The sequence below is a fragment of the Ciconia boyciana genome, chromosome 4, assembly GCF_034638445.1.
Source record: "Ciconia boyciana chromosome 4, ASM3463844v1, whole genome shotgun sequence".
Lineage (NCBI taxonomy): Eukaryota > Metazoa > Chordata > Aves > Ciconiiformes > Ciconiidae > Ciconia > Ciconia boyciana.
The window spans coordinates 20771838-20787842 of record NC_132937.1 but is presented as its reverse complement, the minus strand read 5'-3'; positions in this window follow the sequence as shown (position 1 = coordinate 20787842).

Below are 16005 nucleotides of genomic sequence, written 5' to 3'. Positions count from 1 at the left end.
TTTCTCTCTCTTGCATTCCTAAATTTAACTACAGGTGAACTGGTATTTTCTTAGCACTATCTTTTATCATCCCAAGACTTCATTTCTAAATAGTTCTGAGCCCATCATGGCATAAATAAAGTGAAGATTTCTGTTCCCATGTTCATTAGTGAAACCTGGGATTGAGTTCTTCATGTGAGGAAAAAGGAAAATAAGGGACAAGAAGTTCTAGGATATAGTAATACCTCCAGAAGAAAATCCTAGGCAAGAGGTTCAGGGTGAAGACCCTCATAGAAAGCTGTTATCTACAAGAAAGGCTGAGTGAGCTGAAAGATGATGAAGAGCCTAATGCCAAGGATATAAATTGTCAGAGAATAAAAGATGGGGAAAAGTTAAAAAATGAATTAAAGAAAGATTAGCATTGTTTGGAATCATATGTCTAGAAAGCAGTCTGCTAAAGGAGAGCACTATGGTGAAAAAGCATTCAACATAAAGTCTGCTTACCCAGGAAAAAAAAAGAAACCAAGGCAAAAAAAGTGCCCAGAGCTAGACGCTGTCATCTCTGCTGCAGAACTGCAGCATTTAATAACTTTCAAGCCTATGTCTTGGTATTACAAGCTTTAAAAGCTCCAGCTGAAAACAATTGCTATTAATAACCCCCCTGCTTTGCAATATGAAAGCAGCAGGTACAACAGTGAGACACCTATAATCCCCCCATGTTAGACAGCAGCAGAACAGCACTCAGCCAACCATGGAGGAGAATCCTATAAAAATACCCAAATCCATCTCTTCATGATGGATGGTCTTTGTACAAGCACTAAAGTGTATTCCCTTTAGTACCACTGTCTATTGATGCTGTGCTACTAAATAATCTGAGGGAAACTAGGAAGCGATTGCCATGATAAAAAATAAAATGGATTGGGGATAAAGCTGGAATTTCATCAAAACCATCATGATCAGAACAATATTGCTCGAGAAATGGGGAGCTTTATATCTGTCAACATGTCAGTGTTTGGACAGGAAACCAAAGCCTTGGAGATAGGTGTCAGAAGAGGGATCTTTTTCTTCCGTAAACACCATGCATGTACCAACATGAAATACAAATGCAATCTTGCTGACTAGAATTCATGACAAGTAGCTCCTGTGAGAACAGTCTGAAACCAGTAAGACTGCTCAGATATTCCTGGAAGACTTCTTATATATTCACTAAGCATTTACTCAGCCTTTACTCAGGAAATACATTGTGCTAATTCATAGCACCCTTTTCTGAACAATTCAGGATTTATTTCTGAGTTTCAAATTGAGCCCAATCCTGCATACCTTGTGTGAACTAACAAGAAGGAACCATTAATGCTGAGAGAATGACTCACAGGATTAAAGGCAACAGATAGGATCAAGTCCTACACAAGTACTAAGACTAAAATCCTGATAGCATTAGTGGGATCTAAAGCTGATTGAAAGAATTAAAAGCAAACAAAAAAAAAAAAATCAGGAAAGATGTGTTGACACTGTGATTTTGATCAAGAAATACTGTCAGCAAAATCACAAAGGAAAAAGTTGACTAGTTGGCATTTGACAGCTGGGGGCCACCATATTTCTGAACAATACGGGCACAGGGATGAATGTCCAAGGACAGAATCAACCATTCTGGAGGAATAATGGCATGATGCCAGGAAAGAAAAGTGGACTGAAACTTCTTTCCTTTCTGCCTGTGTGTTAGGGATTCAAAGCAGGGAAGAATCATAAAGTCACAGAAGAGGTGAAAGTGGAAGGCACCTCTGGAGTTCCTCTAGTCCAACACCCAGCCCAGAGCAGGGTCACCTTGAGCAGGTTGCTCAGGACCATGTCCATTTGGGATTCAAGCATCTTCAAGGATGGATACTCTACAACCTCTCTGGTCAACTTGTTGCAATGTTTGACCACCCTCACAGTTAAAAAGTTTCTTCTTGTGTTTAAATAGAATTTCCTGTGTTTCCATTTGTGCCCATTGCCTCTTGTCCTGTCACTGAACCTTCTTTACTACCCCTCCTAAGGTATCTATATGCATTGATATAAGATCCCCCTGAGCCTTCCCTTCTCCAGGCTGAACAGTCCCAGCTCTCTCACCTTCTCTTCATATACCAAATGCTACAGACCCCTCATCATCTTTGTGGCCCTTTGCTGGACTTGCTCCGGTATGTCCATGTCTCTGTATTGGGGAGCCCAGAACTGGACCTAGCGCTCCAGATGTGAGTCTGCTTCCTTTTTCTGCACTAGAACCACATTAGGTCTCTGAATAGCAAAAAAAGAACTGTGGAGCATGATTTCATAGGCTTTTATCAGGATGATTTAAAATAATTCAATAGAACCACTGGGAAGAGATTGACAGAGAAAAAGAAAGTGAAAGCCATGTGAGCAACTCTTACATCAACAAGGGGAAATAGCGTCCACTTCCTGTTAAAATGTTTCTGGAAAGAAGTTGATTGAAAACACAAGATTTCTTTGGCTTCCAGTTTTTTGAAGTCTCCGGAGGGATGTTCATGAGCAGTAAGCCTAGAGTTCAGCTGCTCTGAACTTGATCATTTGCTGCAGAGAGCTCCAGTGCCTTTCATGAGAGTATTGTCTGGCTAAACTCTCAATAAGACCCTTACAGGGTAGCCTTAGCACCTTTAGCAGTTTAAAAAACCTTTGGGGATGGGGAAGATTTCTCTAGGCTGAAATGCATCTTGCTCTCTGAGATGAATAGATTTTTTTTGTTCACAAAATGCTTTAAAATTTCTAGGTTTTAGTTATCTGTGGCTGGGGAATTGCAAGTAATTTTCATGCCTGAAGTCCATTTCAGACACTTTGCTTGTGCACAAATAATTCAATATTTGGGAAAGCAAAAACTTGGCATGGAGATCATCTGCAGCACGAAGCAAGAGACCAGCTTCTTAAGGAAAAGAATAAAAGGACTAGAAATAACAAAAATGGAAATATTAAGGCCACAGGGCTGGAGAGCCTCTTTCTCCTAGAGGGTATCATGACTCAAAGGTTGAGACAAATACTCAGATAAGATGAACACCAAGAATTATAACAAATATTTGCCAGCTACCATCTTTGAGGGTTTAAGAAAGAATATTTTCTTGGGGGCAGGTTATTCAGTAACTTGTAACAGCCTTTTTTATTTGGTTTTGGGTTTATTTTTGTTTGTTTGTTTGTTGTTTGTTTGTTTTTTCTTTTCTGTCTTGTGTTGATGCGTATGTTCTTTCTTTGAGGCAGGCAAGTGTCTTGTTATGGGATACAAGACACTGAACCCATTTACTCTTATTCTGACCCATAAGAATGAGTCTTGTGTTCCTCTATTACATGTTATCTATTTTTGTTCATATGGATCATCCAAATAAAGCCAATGCATGGAAAAGCATGTACAATCATCTGTGCTCTGCAGGTGAAACAGGACATATTTTCAGAGTTGGATTCAGGTCACCTAGCCTTTTCACATTTAAATGCCATTTCTAAGATGGCTCACCTAGTTCTGACAGTACTCAGTAGAGGGATGTAGGCAGTGATCTATAGGTTCAATTCTGGACAGGGATGTCAACCTAGGTTGAATCCTCTATTGCTCTTGCCCTGTTCCTTCCATTGATATCATCACTGCTTAAGTGATTAGCACAGACTAAATCACTAGTGACATGAAATCCACCCCAAAACTTGCATAAGTGTAAAACCAAGAATGACTTCATATTGGAGGGTGATAAGAAATCTAGCTACTTTCTGGAATGCCTAGGAGTGAGAGGAAAGGGAAATAAGCACCAGGGAGAAAGAAGAAATTATTAGGTTAAAGGACACAAGAGTATCTGGAGGTAAATTGGCAATAAGTAAATGTGGGATGGAAAGGGAAAGAAAATTCCTAACCTAAAAAAAAGTTATTTTTAATTGATGTTCAGAACATGGATCTTCCAGCTTTGTAATATGACAATCAGGAAAAGGAAACCCAATTCTCTTTTAATTCAATATAAAATTAAAGCAATTTTCTGATGTAGTACTTGCTCTTTGTGACCAGAAAGTCCCTACTTTCCTGTGGCACTGATAGTGCAAGCAGAATTTGGTTCATATAAATTTATTTCAATGTGTTTCACACATGGGAATTAATCCTTTTTTTCTTCATTACTGTGAATATTCATTACATATTGCTTTTATTTCACTGTTTAAATGTTTATATAACTGTAACAAAATCAGGCAGAGTACCATATTACATTAACTGAAGTAAAAATTTTCACTGAATTTTTAAAGAGTTTAAGTTTGGTTAATGAGAACTTTAGCATTCAAAATCAGGAGCCTCAGTGTGTACAAGCCATCAGGGCTGCCAAACCAATTGAAAGCTCCACCTTTCCTAATAGAAAGATCTGGATAACTGTCCTACTCTATGCCATCTGACCATTGGCCTTGAGGGTCTCCAGGCCTGCAGGGGGAAGATTTAATGAAAATAAGAAAATCAGGTTGCAGATTCATTTCTAAAAAGTTTTGGGCTTGTATGATCATGGGTTATGTCTTAATGCCACTCTTGAGAAATAAGCTCTGTCAGGAAAGCTTTGCATTGAACTGCAAGGTATGATGGAGATAAGATGGGGTGTTTCACATGCCTCAAATGGGTTAAGGATAAATTTAAGCTTGGTCCTACATATCAGTGTAGAGATCTTACATGATACAATATGAAGAAATGAGATCAGCAGAGTAGATCTGAGCAAACAATTTTGCTTTATGATGTGCATGTTAAAGTCACTGGGAAAAGCAAAATTCTTAATTCCCTGACTTTTATGCTGTCTCGTCCCACTCGGTGAGTTGCGAGAGGGGTGAATCTTTTTCGATTCCCCGACTGTTTGTGTACCGACAAAAGCCGATCTCTGCTTGGCAGAGCCGCGTGGTCGGTAGAGTCACGACAATGACCCAGAGGAACAGTCTGGCCAGCAACTTTATTAACTGGCAAATTCCACAAACGGACAAACTTAACGAACTGATGAGCTTAACGAACGAACAAAGGCGATTTGGCAATGGAGCTATTTTCCGGGCAACCCGTCACAATTTTTCCCAAACTTGCATACATATTGGAAAGAGCAGAGGAAGAGAGAAGCAAGAAAAGGAAAGGAAAAGAGAGGAAGAAAGAGAAAGAAAAAGTATCACCACCCTTGGATCCCGCGATGACAATGACAGACGTGGCAATCCTCCAGTGGTGGGCGCGCGCGTGCTTCCCGGGGGGGGGGCATGTCTTTTATAAGCTAATCCCCGCCTCCAGGTACACCCCTTCAGGACTTACATGGTTCTTGTTCTAGAAAGTTCTCAATCTTCTGCGCAGGCGCTGGAGGATGGGGGTGGTCGCGAGGGGTCTCTCAGGCGGTTGCAAGCCCCTTCCTCAGATCAACTCTGTGTGACCTCTGGCCATATATGGTCAGGTCCGGCAGAACCTGGAACCGCCCATCCTCCGACGCGCTCTCCACGTCCTGCTCTCGCTCTCCCCCACCCCGTGCTCGCCGACCTGCCGTCACCATGCAAATAGCGCCTCAAGTCGCCACAATGTTTGAGACATTAACTCTTTCAGTCTCTCACACCACCCCGTGGCTCAAACATTGTCTATATAATCTTCGTCCAGGGTGACGATTTTCACATAGAGAAGATCGAGAAGACACAGTTCGCGAAATTTTCAACGAGTGTTGGCGGAGGGTCCTTGATTTTGTCTTCCAGGGTGGTGATATGAACATAGTGAACAGCAGGAGAAAAGAGAATGAAAGCAGAAGCAAGCAGATAAACAATAGCTATGCCAGTCATAAGGAACAGAAATCAGGGTTATTCCAATTTGAATTAACCATTTCCCCCACCCCGTGAGTCCCCAGGATTGTAGGAGGGAAGCGAACCAAGATCCGGCTGCATGCCCATCGAACCAGTCTTTCAGCTGGAGTGATCAAAATAGTTCGGCAGCTTGGTCGGCAATTTCTTTCATTTTGGTCCGTGCTGCCTCTATAGTAGTACTGACGTTGTGAGTGTAGTAGTAGTAGTAGAGTGCAGTAGTAGAGTGCAGTAGTACTGGAGTTGTGAGATGGACAATGTTACACAACATCCTCCATCACTTAAATTCAGCATCGAGTTTTATGGGGCTTCTGCCACTTCCCAGAGCACTCGCCAGGGAGGGGCGGTCAAACTGAAAACACAAGATGGGCATAAGGATGGGACGACTAATCCACATTTCAGACCAGCGTGATATTTCAATGGTAAGCAGGAATAAAATTTCCCGTTAGAACATCCCCAAACTAGTCCCAAGGGGGCTGGGGATATGCTAATTTTACAGGTATGTCAGGTTTTGCAGTGAGCAGCAGACTCTGCAAAGGGTAGTGTGTACAGGGTATGCCACAATACTTGACTCTACCATAAGTCTTGTTGCACAGAACATCCCGGTTTCTATATCTGCGGGAAGGATAACCCCAACAAATACACATGTCCCTTATCAGAACCCTTACTCTCTCCAAGAGCCAGGTTTTTTTGGGGGGGCCCCAGGATCAGTGTTATAGTTAAGAACTTTTCCAAGTTATACTTAATATTGGGTAATACAACAAAACCCACCACCACCACCACCAACAACAAAAAATCTCAATCCTTGTTCGGTTGATTGGAGAAGGGCAACACATATCCCTTGGTCGGTTCTATTCCACATTCTAGTAAACACATGAATTGGTTCCCACACAAGGTTCGAAGGAATATGGTTTCCACTTCCCCCGTGTCCTCCTTTCCCGGGGGAGAGGAGGACCACCATCCATGTGAGAAATCGTAGTTCCCACACAAGGTTCGAAGGAATATGGTTTCCACTTCCCCCATGTCCTCCTTTCCCGGAGGAAAGGAGGACCACCATCCATATGAAAAATCGTAAATACATATTAGGACTATTATTACAACATTGGCAGTATTCATCGAGGTCCGACGCTCCTCCGACGAGATCGCTGTGTTTCAGCAGGCGACGGTCTGGTTCTCCGCCTGCAAAAGAAAAGGAAAACTCGGTCCCCTTTCGGACCGGTTTTAAAAGCAAGGGATTATCAGGAGGTCTTTCAACGGGTAGGCCTTTTAAAAGCCAATTGTCTAATCCGGTTCTTCTAACCGCAGCTTTACCCCTTTGTTCCCCTCCGGAGATTCCCACGTTGCGGCTACAATTGATCAGCTCCTGTGCAACCCCTCCCCAGGTGAGGGGGAATTCTGCCGGAGTGGACTGCGTTTGGCTTCTCCTTGGTGTTAGCATTTCTGTTAAACACTCCTGAATTGGGAGCGCTGTCCTTAGGCGGTCCTGGATTTGTATGGCATGTAGCTTCAGGGGGTCAGGGAGGCCCTTTATCAGGGGTTTCATTCGACTGGGGTCGGCTTTTAGCAACATCGGGGAGGGCGGATGGGGTATTAAGTGCCGGCCATGCACGAGCTGGAGGCAGGCGGCTTTCTGCACGCTCTCGGTAATCTGATCCAGTCCCGGAGTGGGGATGGTCACCGGATCTCCCCATTCCAAGGGGTCTAGCCCTCCAGCCCAGTATGCCGCCCTTTGAGTGAGGGACCAGGGGGCTCGAGTGTCGGGGACGGTTAGAAACACGCCTGGACCCCAGTATCCCTGTGCCTCCTCCTCAGAAAGTTTAATTCTGTCCCCCCCCCGTGAGGGAGACCCTCCACACATATTCTGTCTCCGTTTCTCTAGGGAGCCTACTATATCTATCGTGTAATTTCGCCAATTCAGTTGCAGTACAGGGTATTTCTTTTGTTATGATTTCCGGCGCGGTATCGGCACCCCCTTCATATTGAAATTCCATTTTAATAAGTGGGCAAAGTAGGGGAGCAGTTCTCTCGTCATGTTGGCACTTTGCCTGTTCCATTTCCTGCCAGGGGTAGGGGCCAGCTACCCCTCCATCAACTAGCTCGCGTTCCTTAGACAGACCGCAGCACCCACACTTGCACTCCAGATCCTCCCTCCACGCCTCCGCTAGCGCCGACCGCAACTCGCGCTCCCTGACAAAAGCATCGCGCAACTGATTCTGCAACCTAGTCGCTGCTATTTCCGATCGCACCCGTTTCTTCTGCTCAGCTTCCAGCTCCGCTTGCAAGCTTTTAACCAAATCTTGTAACGCTTCGCTCGCCTCTCGCTCAGCCCATTTTACCATGCACTTATATTTCTGCACTGCCATCAGCGCAGCTACTAAAACACCCAAAACAAAAGGTTTTAACAACTCTAACAGCAAAGGGGAGCAGTCCAGATCAGGCTGAACCCAGGAAGCCATGATCATCTATCTGCCGGAGGACTCGGACTCAGCTGATTCACGTCCTCCCTTCTCGACTCAATCGATATCCCCTCCCTGTTCCTCTCACTGATCAAGTCAGGGAATCCCACTCCTGACACCAAATTAATGTCTCGTCCCACTCGGTGGGTTGCAAGAGGGGTGAATCTTTTCGATTCCCCGACGGTTTGTGTACCGACAAAAGCCGATCTCTGCTCGGCAGAGACGCGTGGTCAGTAGAGTCACGACAATGACCCAGAGGAACAGTCTGGCCAGCAACTTTATTAACTGGCGAATTCCACAAACGGACAAGCTTAACGAACTGGCGAGCTTAACGAACGAACAAAGGCGATTTGGCAATGGAGCTATTTTCCGGGCAACCCATCACAATTTTTCCCAAACTTGCATACATATTGGAAAGAGCAGAGGAAGAGAGAAGCAAGAAAAGGAAAGGAAAAGAGAGGAAGAAAGAGAAAGAAAAAGTATCACCACCCTTGGATCCCGCGATGACAATGACAGACATGGCAATCCTCCAGTGGTGGGCACGCACTTCCCTGGCAGGGGGAGAGCCTTTTATAAGCCAATCCCCGCCTCCAGGTACACCCCTTCAGGACTTACATGGTTCTTGTTCTAGAAAGTTCTCAATCTTCTGCGCAGGCGCTGGGGGAGGGGGGTGGTTGCGAGGGGTCTCTCGGGCGGTTGCAAGCCCCTTCCTCAGATCAACTCTGTGTGACCTCTGGCCATACATGGTCAGGTCCGGCAGAACCTGGAACCGCGCATCCTCCGACGCACTCTCCATGTCCTGCTCTCGCTCTCCCCCACCGCTCTCGCTCTCCCCCACCCCGTGCTCACCGACCTGCCGCCATGCAAATAGCGCCTCAAGTCGCCACAATGTTTGAGACATTAACTCTTTCAGTCTCTCACATATGCATATCAATTTTGTAGCTCTATAGTTGCATTACTTTGAATTTATTATGATTTGGAGGTTGATTTTTATAATGTTTTCAACTGTTATTAGTTTTAGACCAGAGTTTGGATGCTCAGTTCACAATCCCTTTTCACTGCAGAAACCATAGCAAGATCAGTCTGTGTAACTATCATGTACAGGAAATTAGGATAGAGAGTTTTCATAATTCGTGGGCTTGCATACAAATCTCCAATTTCTGGAACACAGACAGCACTTCCCTCCCTCAGAGCTGAAGATAAAAGCCTGTGAGTGATTCTGAGGTGCTAAAATATGAGAGAGACAAAGACCAGACAAGAATCTTGGTAGATAGGATAGACAGATATAAACAGTAACCCTGGATAAGATTTCAAGCAATAATCTAATCAATAAACATATGGGCAAATGAAAATGCAAATGAACCACAGAGATATAAATGCTCAGGAAGAAAGAAAGATTTCTGTAATACTTACCTGTATTGCATTGACTTCAAGTAGCCCTTAAGTGGAACTGACGATATTACAAACACAATAAGCACTTCTAGACAAATTGGAATAACAATCACTTCAGGAGCCTGGAAGCATTCACAGTTCTGCTGTTGTCAACTCTTTCGGTGGCTTTAATTTTCAATGGTAAGCACAACTCCTATATAGTGTTGTCAAAACTGCAATGAAGTTATGTCATTGAATATTAAAGCACTGGCCTGTGGAATGCCAAACACACAGATTTGAATTTCATGCTCTCTACTAAGCATCAAGACAAATATGTCTAATTTCATAAAAACCTCACCAGCCCAGAAAGGCTGACAATCAGGCCCAGTGTTACCACTTTGCCAGCTGAAACAGGAGTTTCTACCGTAAAAAAGCTCTTCCCAGGAGGTCAGAGGAAGGGAGAAGAAGCATGGGGTTAGGATTCATGGATGCAGCATGAGATCAAAGCATACAGAGGTTGGAGCACTAAGGGTACAATTCATCACTGAACAGAAAATGCACTTTTGTGTATGAAAATGTTCTCCTTGTGCTGTTCGGAAGAGGTCGGGAGGCGATTCAAGAAGTACATAAGGAAATTGGGATATTTACCCCAAAAGATAGGAGTTTCATTTGCTGTGGAGTTTTCCTGATTCCAGCCTTGATTTGTGAACCATGGCAGTTACTTGTTCACCAGGAGGAGTGACACATATGTGCTCCTCACCAATATCCAGAGGGTTGCTGCCTCCCTCGTCCTTTCTCCCGATGCTACCTTATGCTCCAAGACGTACTCGGGGCCTCTGTCTCTCCCTGTCTTCCCATGTCTTCATGAGACTAGAGATAACTTGTGGTAATCTTTTGGGAACCTGTAGTCTCTCTGTTAAATCTACTTAGGTCTGATATGTGCTTTCCCCTTTGGGGTAGGTTTTATTCTATGTGCCAGATTACAAACAGTAGTGAAGGGCTGTGACCACTGGAAAGACTTGGGAGGCCATATGAACATGAACTTCATGGTAATCTCTAGAGTAGCGAGGTAGTTTTCTTCTGGGATGTTTTCTAAAAATGATTGGTTTGACCTTGAAAGTAAAATTTTGTATCTGCTTCTGTTGGATTAAATGTGTCTATTCAAGGAATAGACACCCAAAGCTTACCAATTATACTCAGATGTTCAAAATAGTCTAGACACTGATATTCTGGACAGAATGAGTTCCACACTGAAGTATTCCTGGCAGGCAACAAACCAGAGAAAATTAATTGCTCAGTCTTATTTGGTCTACAGTTTATAGATAGCACTGTGGAAAGAAGTGTTCACTGTGCTGGGTTTGCGCTCTGTGACCTCTCCAGTCTGAGACTGACTAAAATCCACCAAACTCTTTCACCAAAGCATCCTAAAGCTTTGAAAATTAAAAATCATTAATTACCCTGACTGTAGTTTTATTGCCTAACAAATAATCAACAATTATAATAATTAATGAGATTTTGTTGTTGTTGTTCCATAGAGCACCAAAAGTACATTAGAAACACCACATTTCTCCCAAAGTTACATTGGTTTCAAGATATTTCCCTCTGATTATTTTATTTCCTTGGGGGGGCATCTCTATGCTCACAGAAATCTTTTGGATGCTCTGTTTTACCAGTGCTTATGCCCTCTGAGATCTTGAATTATTAATAATACTAATTATTCCAATTATTTATTATTAGATGAAGGATGAGAGAGTTTCCAGCAATTCACAAAGCACAGAAGAGGATGTAAGCCTTATCCTGCAGGGGTTGTGGTTGAACTTTCAGACCCCTGTGTAGTGAGAAGCCCCTGACAGAGACGAATTGTACTTAGCAAGAGCAGCTGCTAAATGGACATGGAAAATAAATAAATAAATATAAAGACCTCATACACTGCTGGACTTCTTACTCAAAAATTCACACCAAGGTGGCTGATTAAAAAAGTATAATAGATGGTATAATAATCCAGAATACAGATCAGTATCTGGAGAGGATGATTAACATCTGATAATTTAATGAGGTATATTTTAATTTTCCATAGATGTCATCTATCTCTTCTGGAGGACAGAGAAGTGCCTGGTCACAAAGATACAGGTGTACTGAATGAATAACCATAGCTCATCATGTGTACTGTTATGTAAGGTTTCTGAGCTAGAGTGAAGACGAGAGACATGCTCTATCTGCAGATGCAGAATCAGAGCTCACAAGCCAGTAGGAGAGACGGAGTTCAGATACCAAACAGCTTAGAGTAATGACCCAAGTCGATGCAAGGTTGTAGCATAGTCTGACTGGCACAACAAACTGTCCTAGTCAAAAAGAAAATTTCACATCTTAGGTTTGCAACAAAGCCTTTTGTTGTTATGTAGGATAATGAAAGCTCAGAAATGGAGGCTAGTACTTTGAGAAAAATTACCTTCAGGGAGCGTGACGTTGAGGAGGGAGCATGATCTCTGGAAGGCTGGCCCATCACATCTCCTGTATTTTTCCAAGAAATAGAGAAGGACATCTGTTTCTTTTCCTGTAACTTAAAAATGGATATCTCTAACTCATTTAAGTGGTGAAACAAGAGCTTAAGCAGATCTAGACATACTTGTAAGTTTTTATATTTATTTTTCTAATTCTCCCTTCTAATTGTTAAGCAGATGTTTGTTCATCACTATACAATTCTGATCAGATAATTTAAAAGAAAATGTATTGGTCTTCACATAGAACTGGCAAGCAACAGGTAGTTGATATAGATCAAATATTGTGTCTTCAGCTTGGTCTAAAGCTGGAGAAACACAAAATGCCACCTGGAAACTACAGAACACATACAGTACACCTAAGCAAAGCATGTGAGGAGACCAGACAGAGAACACCAACAAATTTTTCTCTGTAACGATGACAGTGATGTTAGTGACTTACAGAAGATTTTAGATATTATTACTCCCTTCAAAAGACAAGTGTGCTTCCCCTGTGCTTTTCTTTCTGACACATGCCTTCCTACCCAAACGTACAGCAAGTGATTTTTATATTTGAAACATATTATATGGAATAAAGAACAACAGATGTACAATTGGAAACGGATCCAATCCAAAAGGCTGCTTCTGAACAACATTGGACTCAGGAACCTTTTTTTTTTTTTTTAAATTAAACCAATCCTGAAACAGAGGTTTGTTTGTTTTTTTTTTTCATGTGGACCTACCCCCACTCCCCTCTTTGCTGAAGGAGGAGTCCTACTTTAGATTCCAAATGGCTTAATGCCAGCAGAGTATGTATTAGATACAATCACAGAAAAATAGCATTGCAAAGTGGCTTAAGAGGGTGTGTAATCCATGTAGTTCTTTCCCCAAGGCAGGATCCACTACGTAAGCCATTTGCAAGAGAAGATTATCTCTCTCTTGTTTGCAGTAATGACCAGTGATGTATTGCAAACCATGTACTTATATATACTACACCAGAATTTGGAGAGTACAGGTCAGATTAAAGTCTCACTTGCTGACACTGTGCAAACTCATAAGAAGAAGCAATTCCAGTTCCAAACAGCTTTCAGTCTCAGTAGACAAAGCAGTCAAGGGAAAAGAGAAATAATATGTCATCATGTGTATTTTAGATGGAATTTCTGATTTTTTAGCATTAGCCTAATCCATCTTTTCTTAAGGTTGATAGTAAATGTCCAGCTGACCACAACTGGAGTTAACAAAAGGCACTAAAGATTGCACAGAGAATATGCAGAAAAGACAAAAAGTCCATATGGGACTCCTGTGTAACTCAGATCTCTCACATCTCAAAATGGTGAGAAAGACTTCTATACCTAGCAGGAAAGATTTGTCTCACTGCACATTTACAAAATAAAATGATGCCTTTAAAAATAAATAATAGTTAAAAAAAAAGCATAGCACATGATGGAGTTTTCCCAATGCAGCATGCAGCTGTGGAGCCAAACAGGCTTATCCACATTCCCTGAGCGATGGTTTATGTTTTGACATTGACTAACTCATCCATGCTCAGGGCACAAGCACTCAGACAATCTCCATCACCAGTTTCCCATTAGAAATCTTGATCTCTGCTGAAATAAACTCAATTCCCTTCATTATTTCCCAGCCGACAGACGGCTCGAGAGGGAGGATATTACAAGTGTCAGTCTCTTTGCCTCCAGACAGGCCATGGATGACACAAGAAGGAGAAAAACAAACAAATAAAAAATATCTATCTCTATTTATGTGGCAACTTTTTAATGTGTTTGTTGTACAACTATGCTTCATTTGTTCTCCCAAAAATAGTTTACCAGGATTATATTCTTGGAAATCCTTCAGCAAAAGTGTTCTCTCTCCCCTTTTTCTCTGATTTTTTGTTAGGCTCTTGTTATTTCACTGAAAGAAGGAGCTGGCAATCCATCTTGAAGAGCTACTTTGCTATTAGAAGGAGTTCTAGACCTCTTCAAATTAGTAATTGTGTAAAATCTAACAAATACTTTTGAGAAGGGTGGTGTTTTCTTACTGAACAAGACAAAGAAAAGTCTTAATGTAGTCTTAATGTAGACTTAAAGTCTCTAAGTCTCAATGTAGACTTTTCCAGAAATACCTTCAGAAGGATCATTTATTTGTATTAATACTTGCATTATTTTGGGAATGGGAGGTCAAGATCAAGGTCTGAAAGTTAATGAGAATTGTCATAGCTCCATTAACTGCAGTAGACGTATGGTGCTTTGTGCTAAGTGTCAGTCATAAACATGGTGAAAGGTCCCTGATCTGAACAACTTACTTTTCGAAGGCAGAAAATACACAAATTTGAGAAAAGGCATGAAGAGCAAAAAGAAAATCTGTTTTCCACTCAACACAATCAGTATCGGTCATTTGAGGATGTGAGCTGGTCCTGAACATACATGCAACCATTTCCTCGTTCTCTGTTCTCACCCCTGTGTGTTTGTGGGTATATCCCACAGTTTTCTGTGTGGAGGTGCTCCAGAACTCTTCTTAGTCAATCACATTAGAAGACTCTGTGGCTATGTCAATACAAGCAAATCAAACATTTATTGGTCCATTCCTTGATACTGAGTCTGAATGTCATGAAATGGCCCTCATCCATACAGAATCACAGAATCACAGAATCGTATAGGTTGGAAAAGACCTTTAAGATCATCGAGTCCAACCGTAAACCTAACACTACCAAGACCACCACTATACCATGTCCCTAAGCACCTCATCCAAACATCTTTTAAATACCTCCAGGGATGGCGACTCAAACACTTCCCTGGGCAGCCTGTTCCAATGCTTGATAACCCTTTCAGTGAAGTAAAATTTCCTAATATCCAGTCTAAACCTCCCCTGGCACAACTTGAGGCCATTTCCTCTTGTCCTATCACTTGTTACCTGGGAGAAGAGACTGACCCCCACCTCTCTACAACCTCCTTTCAGGTAGTTGTAGAGAGTGATAAGGTCTCCCCTCAGCCTCCTTTTCTCCAGGCTAAACAACCCCAGTTCCCTCAGCCGCTCCTCATAAGACTTGTGCTCTAGACCCTTCACCAGCTTCCTTGCCCTTCTCTGGACACGCTCCAGCACCTCAATGTCTCTCTTGTAGTGAGGGGCCCAAAACTAAACACAGTATTCGAGGTGCAGCCTCACTAGTGCCGAGTACAGGGGCACGATCACTTCCCTAGTCCTGCTGGTCACAGTATTTTTGATACAAGCCAGGATGCCATTGGCTTTCTTGGCCACCTGGGCACACTGCTGGCTCATATTCAGCCAGCTGTCAACCAATACCCCCAGGTCCTTCTCTGCCTGGCAGCTTTCCAGCCACTCTTCCCCAAGCCTGTAGCATTGCATGGGGTTGTTGTGGCCCAAGTGCAGGACCTTGCACTTAGCCTTGTTGAACCCCATACAATTGACCTCGGCCCATTGATCCAGCCTGTCCAGATCCCTCTGTAGACCCTTCCTCCTCTCAAGCAGATCAACACTCCCGCACAACTTGGTGTCATCTGCAAACTTACTGAGGGTGCACTCGATCCCTTCGTCCAGATCATTGATAAAGATATTAAACAGAACTGGCCCCAGCACAGAGCCCTGGGGGACACCACTTGTGACCGGCCACCAAATGGAGTAAACTCCATTCACCACCACTCTTTGGGCCCAGCCATCCAGCCAGTTCTTTACCCAGCGAAGAGTACACCCGTCCAAGCCATGAGCAGCCAGTTTCTCCAGGAGGATGCTGTGGGAAACTGTGTCAAAGGCTTTACTGAAGTCTAGGTAGACAACATCCACAGCCTTTCCCTCATCCATTAGGCGGGTCACCTTGTCGTAGAAGGAGATCAGGTTGGTCAAGCAGGACCTGCCTTTCCTAAACCCATGCTGGCTGGGCTTGATCCCTTGGTTATCCTCTACAT